The sequence below is a fragment of the Caretta caretta genome, chromosome 1 (genome assembly GCF_965140235.1).
Source record: "Caretta caretta isolate rCarCar2 chromosome 1, rCarCar1.hap1, whole genome shotgun sequence".
Taxonomy (NCBI): domain Eukaryota; kingdom Metazoa; phylum Chordata; order Testudines; family Cheloniidae; genus Caretta; species Caretta caretta.
This window is the reverse complement of record NC_134206.1, coordinates 50,326,648-50,345,200: the sequence shown is the minus strand read 5'-3', so window position 1 is coordinate 50,345,200 and position 18,553 is coordinate 50,326,648. Positions and strand designations below refer to the sequence as shown.

Below are 18,553 nucleotides of genomic sequence, written 5' to 3'. Positions count from 1 at the left end.
CAGCTCTTAGGGAAGACGCTACCTATGCTGACAGGAGAGCTTCTCCACCTAGGTACTCCACCTCCCTGAAAGGAGGTAGCTAGCTTGAACCAAACTGTAAACCCTGTATATGATGGAAAAGACTTCAAGCCTGGGGGTGTGGCAGGACCCCTAGTTCCAGCACCTATGTGACTGGCTCTAGACAGGGTTTGTTGTCTGCACACAGTGGTCCAGATCCTTAAATAGTGTGGTCTTATGGTGAAAACTCAGTTATTAATTGTGACTGCTAACACCTTACCAGAGGTCTGGCACAGAGTAGGCCTCCTGTAACCTATTTGGCACACTTGTTTTTTGTAGTGTGGAGAGAATCCCCTAACCAGTTTTGCCTGTCATTCCTGACACCTTTAGTACCACAGAAGCCCCAGCTATTGATTTTGGGTTTTTTTTTATTTTGTAACTTGAGGAAGCATGTAGGAGGTGCCTATGATGGATCTGTGGAGTGAGAGTAAGGGAAAAATGTGGTAACTGGAAAACTGATTGCATTATTGTTATCATAATAATCAAATTTTAACAGTTAACAAAATACATGCAGGAATGAAAAACAGTTCTAAAACATAGATAAATCAAAGTTTAAATAAAAATGTTTCAAAAGTTTTTAAAAATGGAAGCTTAAGTTTAAATATAATAAAATAAAATAGACCAGGTAAGAGTTAAATATTGCTAGCATTAATTATAAATAACACAGAGAAACTAGGATTTAATACATACATATATATGCTTTATTCAGATATGAGGAAAATAAGAACTATTTGGATTTATGCTAACTAGGATGGTTACAAATTTTATCAGTCCCACTGACTCCATATTGTGAACATTCTTCCTCCCTCATCCCAGGGGATAGCAGTGCACAATTGTCTGGGTGTATCATGAGAGTTTACCCTGAATTATCTGGATTAAGCTGGAGTCAGAGACAGACTTCCAGACAAGATGGACCTTGGTCTATTCTCATATGGCAGTTGCTTTGTTCATAGAAATAAAACTTGCCTGCAGTAGCGTTAGGAGCAGTTGACTTCATTGCAGTTTGGTGACATAATGTGATCTAAATTAATAATTTTTTGACTGTGCCTGTTAATAATATTGTAGAATATGGTATGTCAGTAGAGAATAACTTTACTCATAAGACTTTTCAATTTTCCAAATGAATAACTTAGGGTTGTAATTAAATGAAAGACACCTTCCCTTGTTATAAAATAATTTCTGTGCCTTCTGAAATGTGGGTTATAGTTAAGGCTTGACTGTGTAATTTATATGCACACCATTATTCTGGACTGGATGGCATCAGAGCTATTCATCCTTATGTCATAAGCCCTATATTGGTAACAGCTAATGGAGATTCTCCTTTGGCTTAAGTGGAAAGGGTCTCTACTTTAGGAAGCGTGGGGAGAAAAGTAACTTTTGTGTCCCCTTTTTGGCTCCCAAGGACTAGTCAGGGAGTTGGCCAGGCGTTGGCATAAGTTATTGTAGCCCATAGCTTCTTTAACCTATGCCTAGCGGCATAAGTCACTGAAGGACATTCTGGCAGCTGAAGACTGCTGGGGCATACAGATGCCATCTTTGCCCAAGGCATATCCTCTGTATTAGGGGCTGGAAGGTGCGTGATGATTAAGTACAGTGGCTCTATGCCCTTCAGTGGTTCCTCTGTGCTGAAGGAAATTGTCTACCAACTTAGTTGCCTTTATGGTTGTTTTGTGTAGGCAATGCAGGAGGCCCAAGATCCGCCCCACTTTTATTGTTTTATTTATTAAGTACAGTACCTTAAAGTACTTTAAACAAAAATGAGGTCCCTTCAGAAAATTCTAAGTTCTGTTAATGCAAAAATGGTGGTTTTGTTTTTGTTTTCTCTTTGTAACACTGTGTCCCACCTGGAACTTCCTGTACTGCATGCATCCGATGAAGTGAGCTGTAGCTCATGAATGCTTATGATCAAATAAATTTGTTAGTCTCTAAGGTGCCACAAGTCCTCCTTTTCTTTTTGCAGATACAGACTAACACGGCTGCTACTCTGAAACCTGAATGGACTGTGAAAGTTATACAGACTTAACCAGCTCTTATTAGGTCATGACATCAAAAATACCCATCTTTCATATCATCAAGCCATTTTCAGTTGCCATGGTTTGATCTAATAGTTATTCTAGGCAATAGCTCTGTAAAGCAGGAAATGATTGTTTTAGCAGAGGAGACATATTTCAGATACCAGGAGGTCTTAATATCTGTCTAAGCAGCAAAGGTTTTTCTTTTTGCCTGAGAACCCTGGATTTAATGGCATACTGCATGGAACTGGCTCTTTAACATCAAACAGTTCTGAAGTATGTTTCTATACAGGAAGATACAAGTCCCCTTTATACACTAGCTTGTAATTATTTCATTGTCTTTCTTTATTCCAATGAAGAAAAAATTTAAAGGAAAAATGAGGTTTTCTTTTGCCAATGTCCTAACTTCGGCACATAATTTTACTGAATTTCTGGCTCTGTATGTGCCATATTACCCTGTTAGGGCAAGGGTATAGATTCTAGAATGTAGGAAAGATTGCACAGGCAGAAGAATATACCATTCTTAGTATTTTGGCTGTAGCCTTGTTTACATGGAATCTTTCCTTGCCCATTTGAAGAGTCTCCTTTATTTTGAGTTTTAAAACTGTTTATTCCAAAGGCCTTTGTCATGGTCTATTGTAATATTTTCATCTATTTACCCTGTTTTATATAAAGGCATAGAAAGCCACCAGTAAACACACACTGAAGAAATAAATACATTTCCTGATAACTTCTTCTGCAATCCCATAAGTGACACTTGGTTTGATTAGTGAATGTTTTATTGGAACTCGTTCAGAGGCATTCACTTGTCTTGCAGACTTAACAATGATGCCAGATATAAATGAAAATAATAAAATGTAACATGTAATTCTTTATCCCCACATCTCAATTGAATTGCCAAACTTTTTTTACAGAAATTTACAAGATCATACCAGGGTGGATTTGATTTAAATCAAATTGATTTAAACCATGATTTAAATCACTAGTCAGGAAGATGCGATTTAATCATGGATTTCTACATAAAAGTGCATTCTTGTTGGTTGTTATAACCTTAACACACATTCTTCAAAACTCCGAGATAGATGTAGGTTTCATTTTTAGAAGATACACACTATACATTTTTAAGTGATTTATTCTGAAAACTTTTCAGATTATTTTTACAGCTATATCAGAAAATGAATGATTGTTTGGTTATTTCATTTACCAAAGGTAATTGAAGCAGATATTTATGAAGTCATTGGGAGGTGAACTATCTCCAATTCAACAGGTTAATCATTAATATTTGGAATATTTTCTTGTTGTGCTGTATTAGGAGGAGAACATCACTAGACAGACATTTAAATTGTTTCAGTTACCTAAAACAACAATGTTATGGATTTTTTTCTTCAACAGCAAACATAAAATATTATAACAAAACAAACATATGTATTTTTGAATTTTGTTAAACATACAAGTTTTTTAAAATCAAGTTTGTTTTTGTTAAAATTGTTTTTAACTAAAACAGTTACATGAAATATTAAAAAAAAATTAAATTGACAATGTCAGCCAGGTCAACATGAGAAACTTAAAGTATTGGCTTCTGCAGCTAACTCTCAGTCGTCCTCACCTTCATTTTCCTGTTTGTTCATAATCTGGAAAAGAAAAACAAGCTTTCCTGCTTTTTCAGGTCCCAAACAATTTCTCAGTTTGGAATGAATTAGTACAAAGGAAGAAAATATTCTTTCTACACTGGCAGAAGAAGTTACTGCTGTTAAAAGTGAGATTATTACTTCAACAGTCTCTGAATCCAAATGCTTAAGTGACTTTCACCAGTTCACTGGTGCGACTTTCTTTAAAACATCATCAGAAAGCATATATTTCTTGAATGGTTCACCCTTAGCTCTGAAGTTTATTATAGTTGGCATTATGGAGGGATGATTGCTAGATGTCCATGTCATAGCCAACCCCTCTTCTTCAGCAGTTAAGATTTGACCCTGGTTGTGAGTGTTCAGAATATTTGCAAGAAAATGAGCTGGAGATAGTGCTTGTCCCATTCGTTTTTTTAATGCTCGTAATTTAACTCTGTCATTGCATATTTCTCTTTTTAAGATCTCACTCAGTTCCTTCCAAATTTCAACCGTATCAGCAATAAAACAGCAATTTCCCTGCATTTTGTTCAAGGCTACAGAAATAGGCTTCAGGGCACTCAGCATGTGTAAGACATTCCTCTTAAGCCCCATGTTGAGAACTTTGGCTGTGACAGTGCCATCTATTTTTTCATGATTTTGTTCACAAACTGTCCTCAGATTAGGCCAGTTCTTGGTATAGTGCTCAAAACAGTCCACTACTGAGTTCCATCGCACGTCTTGTGGGAGAGCTAGCTTGGTTCCTCCCCCTTTTTTCAGAGCAGCTACTGCAAAGTGGGGGTTGTTACGGAAGTATTTTGCAATTTCAACAATATTAGCCTTTATTTCTGGAACACTGAAGTCTTTGGCTAGGATGTGCATCAAATGAGCCCTGCAACCGTATGTTATTAGCTTGGGACTCTCTTCACTCTCTTCTTGGATACATTTGCAGCATTGTCTGTGACCAAGCTGCGTACTAGACATTCAGATTTTTTTTCCACAGTTTGTTATAGCTTTTACTGCTACTTCTTGTAAGTATTCTGCTGTGTGTGCATTTCCTGATCTATCAATTTTCTGTAAGGAAGGCATTCCCTTCTTCTGTTGTCACACAAGCACATAGAACAGGATCATTGTGGACATTGCTCCACCCTCTAGACCTTTTGCATACTGCTCAATTTCTCTTTCATACACTTTACTGAGCATTTTGCCTGCGACATCTGCTCTGTTGGGTGGACTGTATCCTGGTCTTAATGACTGAAGCATGTTAATGAAGTGTGGGTTCTCAATCCTAAAGAAAGGAGAGTTTGGTGCATAAACAAACTGGGCAGTTTTTTCATGAATTACCTCTTTTTGTAATCTGCTGGTTCTTATCACAAACTTATCTTTGGTTGTTTCACAATGATGGAGATTTCCTTTTCTTTTTTGCTACAGGTGATATACTGTGGCTATGTGACATACATGATGTGACTGAAACATGATCATTGGCAGATAACTCTGAAACTATAGAAAATGATGGTGATCCTGAAGGTGGATAGTCTTCAGAATCCTGTATGTTGAGGATGTATTCTCCTAAACAAAATAAGTCAATGCAGTTATTTAATTATTATTACCATACTGCTCATTTAGTATTACTCATTACATTCACTGATACTCAGTACTACTTTAAAGGTAAAATTGTGAAAGGAAGATCTGCCTATTTCAGCTATTTATTTTTTACCACAACTGCATCTAAAATGATAGTACCATAGAGTAACAACTATATTTTTTGCTCAAACATGAGAATTCAAGAATAGTCCAGAAGGAAGTCAAGCAGTCCTTAAGAAAGAAGTATGAAATAAAAAAGTTTACCAACCTAAACATCCTGCATGTTCAGACATGTTCCGTTCATCATCTTCAACGCGGCTTCCTCCTGAGAAGGAACACTTTCATTCGGGAAACCAGGCCTTGCATTTCTTTGTTGCACTGTTGGCATTTTGCACAAATGCCTATCTTACCCACAGGTAGAGGAACTTCATTAAAATATTCCCAAACTGGGTCTCTCTTATGGCCTGCTGGCATTATAGGTTTTCCCTCCTAGTGAGAGAATGGCATGGTAGATCTCAAATCAGTGATGGCTACACTCAGAAAGACCTCAAGACTTCTGGAATATGCTACTCAAACAGTTTCACTTTTGTTTCTACTGCCTGTCCCTCCCTTCTCACATCTCCAGACTTCTTCTCCTTGTCCAGATCTATTCCACCCCTAACCATCTTCTATTCATAGAACTTTTTGAAACTTTGCACTTTTAGAGAGAGGTAAGGGATTGACTGTGTATGCACAAATTTGCAGAGAACAATAGAGTTGAGGTCTGTTATTTCTCACCTCTCTATTTATTTATTTTATTTTATTTTATTTAAAAACATTTTTGCTGTTAACAAGCATGTTATCTCTGGAGGCACAAATCCACAATTTGAGAACTGCAAAACTAAGCATCTCTGATGGTATCTTCTAAACTGAGCACAAGTACTCCTTTTCTTTTTGTGAATACAGACTAACACGGCTGTTACTCTGAAACCATTTGGTAGATAGAAAGATTAACCTAAATAATCTATACAGAAGCCTCTGGAACCCCATAAGATTGGGTCCCTAATCCATGAACTATTGGAACATTTACAAAACTTTTCTTAAACATTATATGAATATATCGCCTTATGCTATAGAATTAGACTTTATGATCCCTAGTGCACGATGGGATATCTTTGAGGAATAATGTGTCTTAATTAAAACTATCTTTAGGTAGGTTTTTTTCCTCAAAAAGCATTTTATCAAATACATCCGATTTTAAATAAAAAAAAATGATTTTTTTTTAATTTAAATAATTGATTTTTATCCATTCTGGATGATACCATAGTTCCTGTTTATAAGGGCTATTTTGTTATATATCAATACATAATGGATCTGATTTTTCATCCCTTTGCCCGTGAGTAAAACTAGTGTAACTCCATTGATTTATGCTTGATTTATAGATTTATTTAGTCTTGTCAATGTGGGAGTACCTGCCAGGGCTTTCATTGTTTTTACACAGTTTCAAAGTTGTTGGCTTGCCTATTTCTAACAGAAATAAAAAATATTGGAAGTGAATTTGCTTTCACAATGTGACTTTGAAAATGATGCTTATTGACATTTCTGGTTTTATGTAAAATGTGTGCATGTATAAAAAGCCCTTTTCTTTAGCAATAATTTTGGGGGCAAATTGCTCTGTGGTATAAATATAGAATACATACTTTATCTAGCACCCCTACTCTACTTGCTCTACATTGATGACATCTTCACCATCCAGACCCATGGGAAGGAAGCCCTTGAGGAATTCCACCAGGATTTCAACAATTTCCACCCTACCATCTACCTCAGCCTGGACCAGTCCACACAAGAGATCCACTTCCTAGACACTACAGTGGTAATAAGCGATGGTCACGTAAACACCACTCTATACCAGAAACCTACTGACTGCTATACTTACCTACATGCCTCCAGCTTTCATCCAGACCACATCATACGATCCATTGTCTACGGCCAAGCTCTAAGATACAACCGCATTTGCTCTAATCCCTCAGACAGAGACAAACACCTACAGGATCTCTATCAAGCATTCTTAAAACTACAATACCCACCTGCTGAAGTGAAGAAACAGATTGACAGAGCCAGAAGGGTACCCAAAAGTCACCTACTACAAGACAGGCCCAACAAAGAAAGTAACAGAACGCCACTAGCAGTCACCTACAGCCCCCAACTAAAACCTCTCCAGCGCATCATCAAGGATCTACAACCTATCCTGAAGGACGATCCCTCACTTTCTCAGATCTTGGGAGACAGGCCAGTCCTCGCTTACAGACAGACCCCCAACCTGAAGCAAATACTCACCAGCAACCACATACTAACCCAGGAACCTATTTTTGCAACAAAACCTGATGCCAACTCTGTCCACATATTTATTCAAGTGACACTATCATAGGACCTAACCACATCAGGAGCTCATTCACCTGCGCATCTACCAATGTGATATATGCCATCATGTGCCAGCAGTGCCCCTCTGCCATATACATTGGCTAAACCGGACAGTCTCTACGCAAAAAAATAAATGGACACAAATCTGACATCAGGAATTATAAAATTTAAAAACCAGTAGGACACTTCAATCTCCCTGGTCACTCAATAACAGACCTAAAAGTGGCAATTCTTCAACAAAAAAAACTTCAAAACCAGACTCCAACGTGAAACTACAGAACTGGAATTAATTTGAAAACTGGACACCATTACATTAAGCCTGAATAAAGACTGGGAGTGGTTGGGTCCTTACAAAACCTAAATCTAATTTTCCCCATACTAGTTTCCCCCTACTGTTACTCACACCTTGTCAACTGTTTTGAAATGGGCCACTCTCTCATTACCACTACAAAAGTTATTTTTCCTCCCTTAGTATCCTACTGTTAATTCAGTTGTCTCATTAGACTGACCTTGATAAGGCAACTCCCATCTTTTCATGTATTTATACCTGCTCCTGTATTTTCCATTCCATTCATCTGATGAAGTAGGTTCTAGCCCATGAAAGCTTATGCCCAAATAAATTTTAGTCTCTAAGGTGCCACAAGTACTCCTCGTTGTTTTTGGTGATACAGACTAACACGGCTACCACTCTGAAACCTGAGCAGATTTTGGCTTCAGTGTCTTGAATGTATGCATAACACCCTTTTTAAAGAGAAATGCTCTATATCTATAGTATAAAGGCATGTGCATAATGGAATGGATTTGTGCACATTCTTCGGAGAATGGGCCAGATTCACAGATTTTTACATTGCTTCTGTAATGCAAAGGTTCCATAAACCCAGTTTAACTGGCCTAGAGCAGCACACAGCAGCCAGGGGATAGTGGTTAATATTGCACAACGCTGGCAAAATCTTCCCGAGTAACCTGGCTGGGTACTTGGCTGAGGAACCTGTACGGAGGAAGAAAGTGGATTCCTTCCTCCATGCTGTGGAGTCTTTCCAAAGCCCTTCTGAGCTGAGGTTTCCATAGCTATCTACGGGACCTGAATGCCCAATTTCCATTGGGATTGTGAATCTGTATCTTTTAGGCAGCTTTGAAAATCTCAGTCCATGAACCTAGTGCTCCCATCTGTGATATGAAAGGGTTGGAACATAGTTAAGTGATGAATTCCCTCTCCCCAGGCTCCCCTCTACTCTGTCCTATCCCTTTCTTTTCTATTCCTGTCCCCATTTCTCCACAACAGCACTCCGGGAGCTGCAACATACATACTTCCTTGCTTTGGGAAGGGGTACATTCCTTTTATACAGCTGTCGCCAATCTTAGTCCTTCTCACACACCGGCATTGCAACAGCTACCCTGCATGTGGTCCCCTCCAAATCTATGGAGGGGAGAGCAGGATTTCCGCCATCCTCACAGCTTGGATATTTTGAAGACACAAGTAATTTGCTTTTTATTTTAATTACTTTACATTTATTGTGACTGTTTTTATTATGTTGAATAGCACCCTGGCAAGGGCAGAGAAATGTTTTACGAAGCTGTTATGTGTTAAATAATATATGTAGATGGGACCATAGCTATAGCTGGTGTAAATCAGCTCCACTGAAGTCAATTTATGCCAGCTGAAGACTTGGCCCATAACTTTGTGGTGAATACCTAAGGCAATATCCATATGTTAGTAATTTTTAGGAGCTCGCTTATAGCTTTACAACGCCTGTAAAATAGAGGGGTGTTGTGGAAATGCTGATAGGCTTTTACAAAATACGTACAGTGCCAGATTCCTTGCTCGGTCATATTGGAATGAAGCCAGAGTAACTGTTGATGTCTGAGTTACGCTGTCAGAGATGAGAATCTAGCCCACAAATGATCGACAACCCTTAAAGCCTAAATATTGGTTTTGAAGTCTTTATGGATTTCCCTTTGAGTCTCTCTCTCTCTCTGTCTCTTTGTATTGTGATTGTCTTGACCTGGCTCACTGCAGTAATTCAGGGTTTATTCATGGCGCTTCCTCGTTTTTTATCTTTGTCTGAAGATAGTTCTAGAAGTTTTGTTTAGTTTCTCTCAAGGCAAAAAGAAATGCTGCTATCATTTCCTTTGTGTGGTAGAAACCAGTGGAGAAGAGCTTCCTTGTCCTGGAGATCTCTAAGGTTTTTTAAGTACTATCTTTCTAAAGCTGAAAGGGTTTGCAAAATGATGATCCTCTTTGTCTGTCTGTTTTCATCCCAACAACAAGGGCCTTCGGGCTATTCAAGTGAATATTTGCAGACCGGTTAAATTCTCGAGGCCTACAAAGCCAGAGCCTTGTGACTCAGCTGTCAGAAGTAATTTTGTAGTCAATATCTATATAGCAGCCACTTGGAATTGGCTGTGAGTGGAGGACAAGACAGTAGGCACATAGGTTGTATTATCAAAGGCAGCTGAAAGAGTGGAATCCTGCAGGCTGTATTTTTTAGCATCTCCTGTCTGGACCATTTTAGTGCTACCGTTCAAGTTCTGATGATCCTTCCTGTGTGGATGTAGGCTGACCTACACCTTCTTTCACCTTCTCTGTGCTAGTCTTCCCTCAAGCTCAAGTACTGGCTGTATATTAAATCTATTGTGAAAGCAGTTCTGTACGCAAATATTTGAAGTCCTGTTCTGCTCCTGTTGATGTCACATGGAGTATGATTGGTCCCTAACTTTATCAGTTTTGGCCATGCTGTATATCTTGTCATGTCAGTAAAGTTGTTGATATTGACTTGAATACTAATTCCCGTCTCTTTTTCTGTGTGCTGGTGTACATCAGAAGATACAAAATTTTCAAGGATAATAGGTCAGTAAGTAGATAGAGCCCAGTGTTTTTTCACAAACGTGAAGCAACATGAAATAAAACAAACAACCTATAAAATGGGGAAAAAACAAAATTCCTGTAGCTTCCTGTCCCTCAGGGCTGGGTCCAGCTTCTCACTCTGGGCATTGGGCCTAGATAGCCTGTCTGCTCCTGTGTCATGACAGGCTGGACGTGGGGCAAAATTTAAATGATGGTGGTATGTCCTGGCACACAGGGTTGCAGCACCACTCAGTCAAATTTGGCCTATCCACTCCCCCTGTCATTATGGAGGGGCAGACAGCCCAAACCTAAGCAGTGCTGCCACACCATGGACCAGGTGGCAATACCCAGGACGGGGAGCCAGGCCCAGCCCTGCAGGACAAGAGCCACTGCTGACAGCTGAGTGCAAGGTGGGCATGCTCTGAAACCTAACCTGCCCCCTGACCCCATGGCTTTCCTACTCACCCCCGAGGCAAGACTTGACACATTTTCCCTGCAGATCTCCTGTAATAGAAAAAAATCCAACAAAATCCCCCCCCAAATAAAATGAAAAAATTATAAAAAGAATGTCAGCATTCTATCAGTAAGTTTATTCAAATGTGCAGTGCAACTGTGTTCTCGGTTTGCTTTTGATCTTCTCATCCTGAACAAAGCTATTCAGGTTAGTCCACCTTTGATCATTTTGGCTTCAAAACTTATTTTTCACCAATTCTTCCTTTATATTAATTTCCCCCGTTTTGGCCCAGATTCCACAAACACGTACGTGCACAAGTAGTCCCATTGAAGTCTATGAGGCTATTTCATGCCTCAAGTATTTTCACGACTGGGATCCATTTTTGTATGCTGGGGTGGATGGACATAGATTCTAGTTTGATATAACTTTTTGGTTTATTATGTACATTGTCCCAGACACTGTTGTGAGATAAGTGTTCTATAAACCAGTTGAGGACCTGATTCTGCCACCCTTAAGTTAGATCAGTGTTACTCCCAGACTGCAGTGCACGAGCCGCAAGTGGTTCTTTAATGTGTCTCCTGCAGCTTTTTACAACACATGTTGTTAAAACACTGTGCTTTAATTATTAATCAATAAAGATGCTTTTACTATGTTATTAGTGCAAGTTGATAACTTAGTTGGTTAAGTTAACTTATTTGCTCTGAGAATTGTGTGTGTGTATATGTGTATGTATATATATATTTAAACAGCATGATGGGAAATATTTAGTTTTTTATATATATAACTAAATATTTCCCCTGTCATGCTGTTTAAATATGAATTGTACTATGGTAAATTCACACTGCTGTGCCTCTTTTGGGTAATGTTGATTGCAAATTTGGCTCCTGAACCTCTGATGTCTGAATATCACTGGTTTGTAACTTATTCTATAAGTAGTCCCATTATTACTGGGCATCAAGAAAGGTGGTAGAATCAGATCCTAATTAAGTAAATGAATTAAGTGAAATCCTGTCCCTATTGAAGTTAATGGGAATTTTGCCATTGACTTTAATGGGACCAGGATTTCACCTCTAAGATTTATTTTTTTCTAAGCTGCTGAACTTTCTCTTTTCAGTCCTTACATATATTAGATTTCCCATCTTTCATCTTCCAGGCATTTTCCTGTTCATCTTGTTTATATATTTCTTCATACACTTTTCTTCCCTCCCTCCCCGTTTTGTCTGTTGTCAACTAGGCATACTGATCTTTGCTGCCCCTTGGCTACCTGCTCGACTTTACTTTTAGTGTGTATGGTATAAATCAATATTCTAGCAGATAGAGAGCAGACGTAGCAAGAGAACCTTCTGTTATGGAGCTGTTTTACAAAAGATATATTAAGATGGGCAATGGTTTCATTTTTAGACTAGCTTATGTTTTTATGACAATTTAAACATAATTTAGACGTCAGGTTATCAACTTCTATTTCATTACTGCTAATCTTAATTGCTGTTTTGTACCTGCTTTGAGTTTCCATTTACTATATGCTTTTGAAAGCTGTGTAATCAAATAAAGCATGTAGTGACGTGTTTATTTAAAACATTTTATTTCAGAAGCAAACAAATGAGCTGTTGCATTACAAAAGTAGCAACTGTCACAAATAAAATACAGCACTTGGTTTGACTAAAGTTGTGCAAACCCTTTTATTATAGAGATGCCCTTTTTAAACTGGTTGTTTTGTTAGTTTAGCGAGGAAGGTCCATTTCCTTTCTGCCCACCTGCTCACAGGGAAAATATCAGGCAAGGAGCCCCTGTCATCCACCCATGGGTAGAGTAAGAATCAGGGGGGTAGCTAGGGAGTGGGCAGCTTATTTGACCTTACTCCTACATGCTCCAGTAAGTATGATCTCAGTGCAGCCTTCACTATGGAGTTGCTGCTGCTGTCTCCAGAATAACAGCTGTGATCAAACAGAGATCAGAAAACACAGATGAGATTGGGGATGATCCAATAGCATTATAAATCTCTTGTATCCAAAAGACACAGCTAGATTTGTTAGAGGTGCCATATCATCACACATATGGGGTGGATTAACAAGAACATTAAACGGTATTTGTTTGTAGTAGTAGAACAAGAACAAAGCTGTATCAACAAAGGAAGGCCCTGATCCTGCATGTGCAGTTGTTGAAGTGTGCTGCATGGGTGTGGGAGAGGAAGCTGCTTACCTGGGCAGCTGGCAATGTTTTCTCCTCTTGTTCGCTGCCATCTGCCTCCAGGAAGCAGCTTTAGTTACTTCTGCATGAATTAGGGGCAACTTTTTTTTCTTTCCTTACAGCTGCTCTGAACCCAAGTGAGAGGGCCACAATCCAACAGTAATCAGTCTGGCCGTAGCCCTCTGATAAATAAAGGGGGGTAGCTCCCTTTGGTGGACACCCAGCCAGCCAGTTAGCTGTAAAATCCCTCTTGGTAGCTGTTTTCTACTTGCTTTACCTGTAAAGGGTTAAAAAGTCCCCCAGGTTTTAAAAATAATAATAATAATGGGCATCTGACTAAAAGAGCCAATGCGTGGGTTAGAACTTTTTAAAATTGGGAAACAAACTTTCCTTTTGTCTGTTGTTCTCTCTGGGCTGCAGGGGCATGGAGCAGCAATGCTATAAGCAGGAATGCTGTGTAAGGTTTGAACCAGGTATGAAAAATTGTCTTCCATACCTAGAAGGAATCATTTGGATAGGGAATGTTTAGATAAACGCGATCAGGTTTATTTCTTTATTTTGGCTTGTGGATCTCCTCTGTGCTAAGGTGAAAGGGCTGAGAGTATCCCACAGGGAGGAATTCCCAAGTGCTCCATCTGGGTCAAAGGGGGTTTTATGCATTTGGGTGCTGACAGCGTTCACCAAGCCAAGATTAGAGAAAAGCTGTAGCCTTGGGAGTTTAATATAAGCCTGGAATCGCAAGTATTAATATTTTAGAATCCTTGCGGGCCCCCACCTTCTGTACTCGAAGTGGCAGAGTGGGGATTCAGCCTTGACAGGCCCCTACCTATGTGTCGCCCACTCTGTCATCATTTCCCTTTTATGTGTCTGCTTGTAATATTGAGGTGTTGCACAGACATTTCCACAGGGGTAGACTGTTGTCGACACTGGCAATGCCTCATTGTGAACTAGGTGCCTGATCCTGTTTGGGTCTACTACTCCTCTGCTCCTGTTGCACTCAGTTAGATGTGATGGAAGGCAGCACCTTTCAGGATCATGTCCCAGCCAATGTTCCCTCTAATTTTTATGTCCATGTGCGGAATGAGTTTTGTTGTGTGCACCAATATGGAGGTGATGTGGTGGAGCTGGGGCCAACGGGTTTGGACAGTCTGTGGGAGGGGACTCTGGGTGGGGCAGAGGGTTGGGGTGCGGTGGGGGTGTGGGCTCTGGGGTGGGGCCGGGGATGAGGGGATTGGGATGCGGGAGGGGGATCAGGGTTGGAGCAGGAGGTTGGGGGGGGTGAGGGCTCCAGCTGGGGGTGAGGGGTCTGTGGTGCAGGCTGTCCTGGGGCAGCAGGGAGAGAGAGGAATTCCCACAGCCCTCTCTTGCTGCAGCAGCTCGCGGTTGGGGGAGAGGCTCTTCTCCTGAGACGCAGCAGCTCCAGTAGGGCTAGGCCAGGCTGTGGGAGGGGTACCTCTCCCCAGCCATGGCAGCTTCGCCTGGGCTGGGCCAGGATGGGGGGCGGGTGCCTCTCCCTTCCTGTGCGGCCCTTGATAGCCTGCTGCGTGGCCGTGCAGCTTAGAAGGAACTTAGGTCCCAGCTAGGTTTGCATAACCTCTCAAAACACACATCCATGTCACATACGGCAGGGCAGGATATGGTATCAACACAACTATCTTGGAACCCATCTATTGTCCACCAAGGCAGCTGTGTTCATCAGGAAGGATGAAGCAATTAAGGCCTGGACTGAAACTTTCATGAGCCAGAGGAAGAGCATTTTCAGCTAAAGATCCTCATCTGTGGGACCTTCTGCTGGATGACATCCAAATGAGCCTAATCCCTTACTGATTTCAGGTCCCATTGCAAAATCCACCTTTGCTCAAAAGCCTTCCTACAATACCAGCGCCTGTGGGGAGGGCAGAAGAAGAAAAGAAAAACATGCCAAATCTAAGCAGCTAAACCAGAAATGGAAAGTATAAGGATTTATGTAGTACACATTACTGTTTTGTAAGTATGACCTACATTCTTTGATCCTAGATATATACATTTAGATTTAGCTGTATTAAAATGCAAATTGTTTGCTTGTGCCTAATTTACCAAGCAATCCAGATCACTCTGTATCAGAGACTTGGCCTCCTCATTATTTACCACTCCCACAGTTTTTGTGTAATCTACAAACTTTATCAGTGATGATTTTGTTTTCTTCCAGGTCATTGATAAAAAATGTTAAATAGCATAGGGCCAAGAATTGAGCCTTGCGGGACCCCACTGGAAACACACCCGCTTGATGATGCGTCCCTGTTTACAGCTACTATTTGAGACCTATTAGTTAGCCATCTTTTAATCCATTGAATGTGTGTCATGTTAATTTTATATTGTTGTAGTGATGGCGTGGGCACTTTCACCCCCTTGCACAAGTCACAGAACAAACTGGTTTGTAATCCTTGATTTATCTGAATGATTGCTATGAGGAGTGTTGGGTCCACATTTCTATCTGAAAATGTCATGTATTGAAGAACCCTCGGAAATGCAGATTGCATTAGTCATCTCACTAAACAGAGAGCTCAGAATATGAAAAATTCACCATGTTTAGTTTCTTGATAATCTGGTCAGCCTACTTTTGTACATAGGTTTTTGTTTTGTTTTTTAAATACAGGGTTCTATACTAACAACTATTTCAAAGCATTTTTGTATATGTCTCAGACAATTCAAAGGATGCCAATCATGTCACATACTATTTTACTAAATTGACTCACTGTGTTTGCATCTATGCAAAGAGAGACAAGGTGGGCTATTAATATCTCTTATTGGACCAACACAGCTACAACAATACTGCAATCTATAAAAAGACTCAGTCTTCAGTGATCAGAGGCTCATCTTATATTTTCTTCCCTCTAAAGATTTTTTCCCCCCTCAAAACACTGAAAATGTAAATGTGGGTTCTCTGGTTATTGAAATTTCTTATAAACTTTAATCTTTCAGGTATACTTCAGCTATGCAAAATGCAGATTATGAGTGTAAATATTGGTGTGGTTAATGGAAATTGCATGCATAAATGCTTAAGTATGAAGCTGAAAACGACTTCCTTTCTTTGTTCCTAGCAGCACAATCCCCTTTCAATGCTTCAGGCTTGATGGGAGAGGGGTGGGCGGGGGGAGGGTGTCGGAGGGTTTGGCCATAATGCAGCATGTAAAGAGAGATTTTTTTTAAAAAAGAACTGTGGAAGAAAAAGTGCAAAATTCTTATGAAATACAGTTTATTATTTTTAGTTTTTCATTTGTATAAACATGCCCATTTTATAATAGCACAAAGTAGCACTATAGCATTCAATCCAAGATAATCCAATTACTGTTTCACTCTGACATGTCTCACTGTTGTATAGGATAAAAATAAAAGAATCTCAAGCTTGATCATTCTATGGCTTTGTATACACATTTGATCATGTAAATAAATTGTAGGAGTGTATGGAGGTGCCCCCTATTTTCCTGTCCATCTCTTTAATGTGTTGCTATATAAGGTTCTGTACCATCAAAAGAGATTATGAAATTACTTCTTAAAGCTAAAACTATTAATGAAAACACTTATTGCAAACAAATTTGTCAGTGTCTCAAATAGCTGGAACTTGACTTTCTAAAAAGCGGTGTACCACTGTGCAGAGTTTAATTTAGGCACTTGGGGTTTTGCATGACAAAGAATTTGATTTTGTAATTTCACAGAAATGCTGCAGGTCAGGCTCACAGCTTGTTCTGATGGAAGTGCATTTTGGGGGGCTTATTTAGTTGGATGATGGTGCCACCAAGCCTCTGCAGTAGTTGCCTTGTTTAAAATTTATATGCCATTTGGCATGCTGCTATCCAGCAATGTCAGAGTCTGCTATAATCTGGGTATTCATTTTTATGTCCATTTACTTGGTATTAATACTCATACTTTCTTAGCTGTCCTACAGATTCAAAATGTGGTATTGTACTGACTATTTGGCACTTTGGCATGTTTCTACCCTGCACTCTGCATGGATTTACTGAAGAGGGATTTGCAGAATGGTTTGAAAGACTATATTATATTTTCTCTGCCTACTGGGGGTTGGTTTGTTTTTTGTTCACATTTGTTATGATCTATATGTCCAGAATAGCATCAGCTTTCTCGGAAACACTAAGATTTGTTGCAGTGTCTCAAAGTGAAGTTGAATTATACAAGTCCCTCTGCTGGTTAGGTTTCTGGATCAGGCAGGCAAGGGTTATATAGGCTTGTTAATTACCAATGGCGGCTGCCATTGTGTGTTTTATAAAAATTCTCTTTCGATGACAAATGAATTGGGCAGGCCATCCAATTTTTGTCATAATTGTAGTTAAATAAAATTAGGGTTTCTGTTTTAAGTTTTAACCATTAAACGCCCATAAAACCCCCCTGATGATGATAATGATAATAAAATTGGTGATCATAAAATTAACATAGGCGGGGGTGAGGGGGGGACACCAGAAATGGTTACTTGTACCTAAGGACTTGTGCAGTAATGAGGACTACGGGGTTTGATTTCTAAAGTACATGAATGCATTGCACATAAATTGGACTATACATATCCTGCACTATTGGCTCCCTAGTACACTGTAATATAATGCTGTTTGAAACAGTACAATGTTAAAATGCACTACAGAACATTACAAAGAGATTATTTCTTACAATATATACAAAGAGAGAGTCCCCAAATCTCCCAATTTTTGGACATCTACATAAAACTCAAAAATTGCAAAAAATGAAATTAATAAACCCCCCAAAACAGAAGCCCACATATACCAACAGAGGTGACAAACCACATACAGACCTCAGAAATCTTTCAGGGTAGAATAGAATCATAGAATATCAGGGTTGGAAGGGATCTCAGGAGGTCATCTTGTCCAATCCCTTGCTCAAAGCAGGACCAATCCCCAATTTTTGCCCCAGATCCCTAAATGGCCCCCTCAAGGATTGAACTCACAACCCTGGGTTTAGCAGGCCAATGCTCAAACCACTGAGCTATTCCTCCCCCCGCTCTGAATATATGAATCATATTTGGAAAGAAACTGTTCCTGCACTGGGACCACTAGGGAGAGAGATGTGTGTTAATACCCATCCTCAAAGAGGCTGAGTTTGGGGGGCCCTGCTGACCCAAGAAGTGAACAACCAAGCTTGGTACCAGATTTTGAGGATCTGCCACCAGCCCAGCCCTCTTTCTGTTGGAAGGAGAGGCAAAACCTGACCCTGTTTGCTTAGTGCCAGCCACATGATGCCCCTCTTTTTTTTTTTAACTACAGTCATCTTTGTACAAGCATATTTTTACACTTATATTATCATTTTTAAGACAAGAACATTGCTGGTACAGGTACAAGATAAGGAGAAAAAATAAACAGTCCTAAAAATGCTCAAGGTAATAATACCTATTTAATGGAGAGCAAAA

The 18,553-nt window shown here is 39.7% G+C and overlaps 1 protein-coding gene across 3 annotated transcripts in view; it reads left to right on the top strand.

Annotated features, from left to right (window-relative positions):
• Nucleotides 1-18,553, top strand: part of LOC125635615 (putative tRNA methyltransferase 9B) — an 88,622-nt gene that overhangs the window by 24,058 nt on the left and 46,011 nt on the right. For 2 of the 3 annotated variants that reach the window (XM_048847512.2, XM_048847528.2), the window contains exon 2: nt 14,977-15,129. The exons of the other annotated variant lie outside the window; for it this stretch is intronic. The gene's annotated coding sequence lies outside the window, so the exon portion shown is untranslated. The remainder of the gene's footprint in view (nt 1-14,976; nt 15,130-18,553) is intronic. 3 annotated transcript variants of the gene reach the window in all.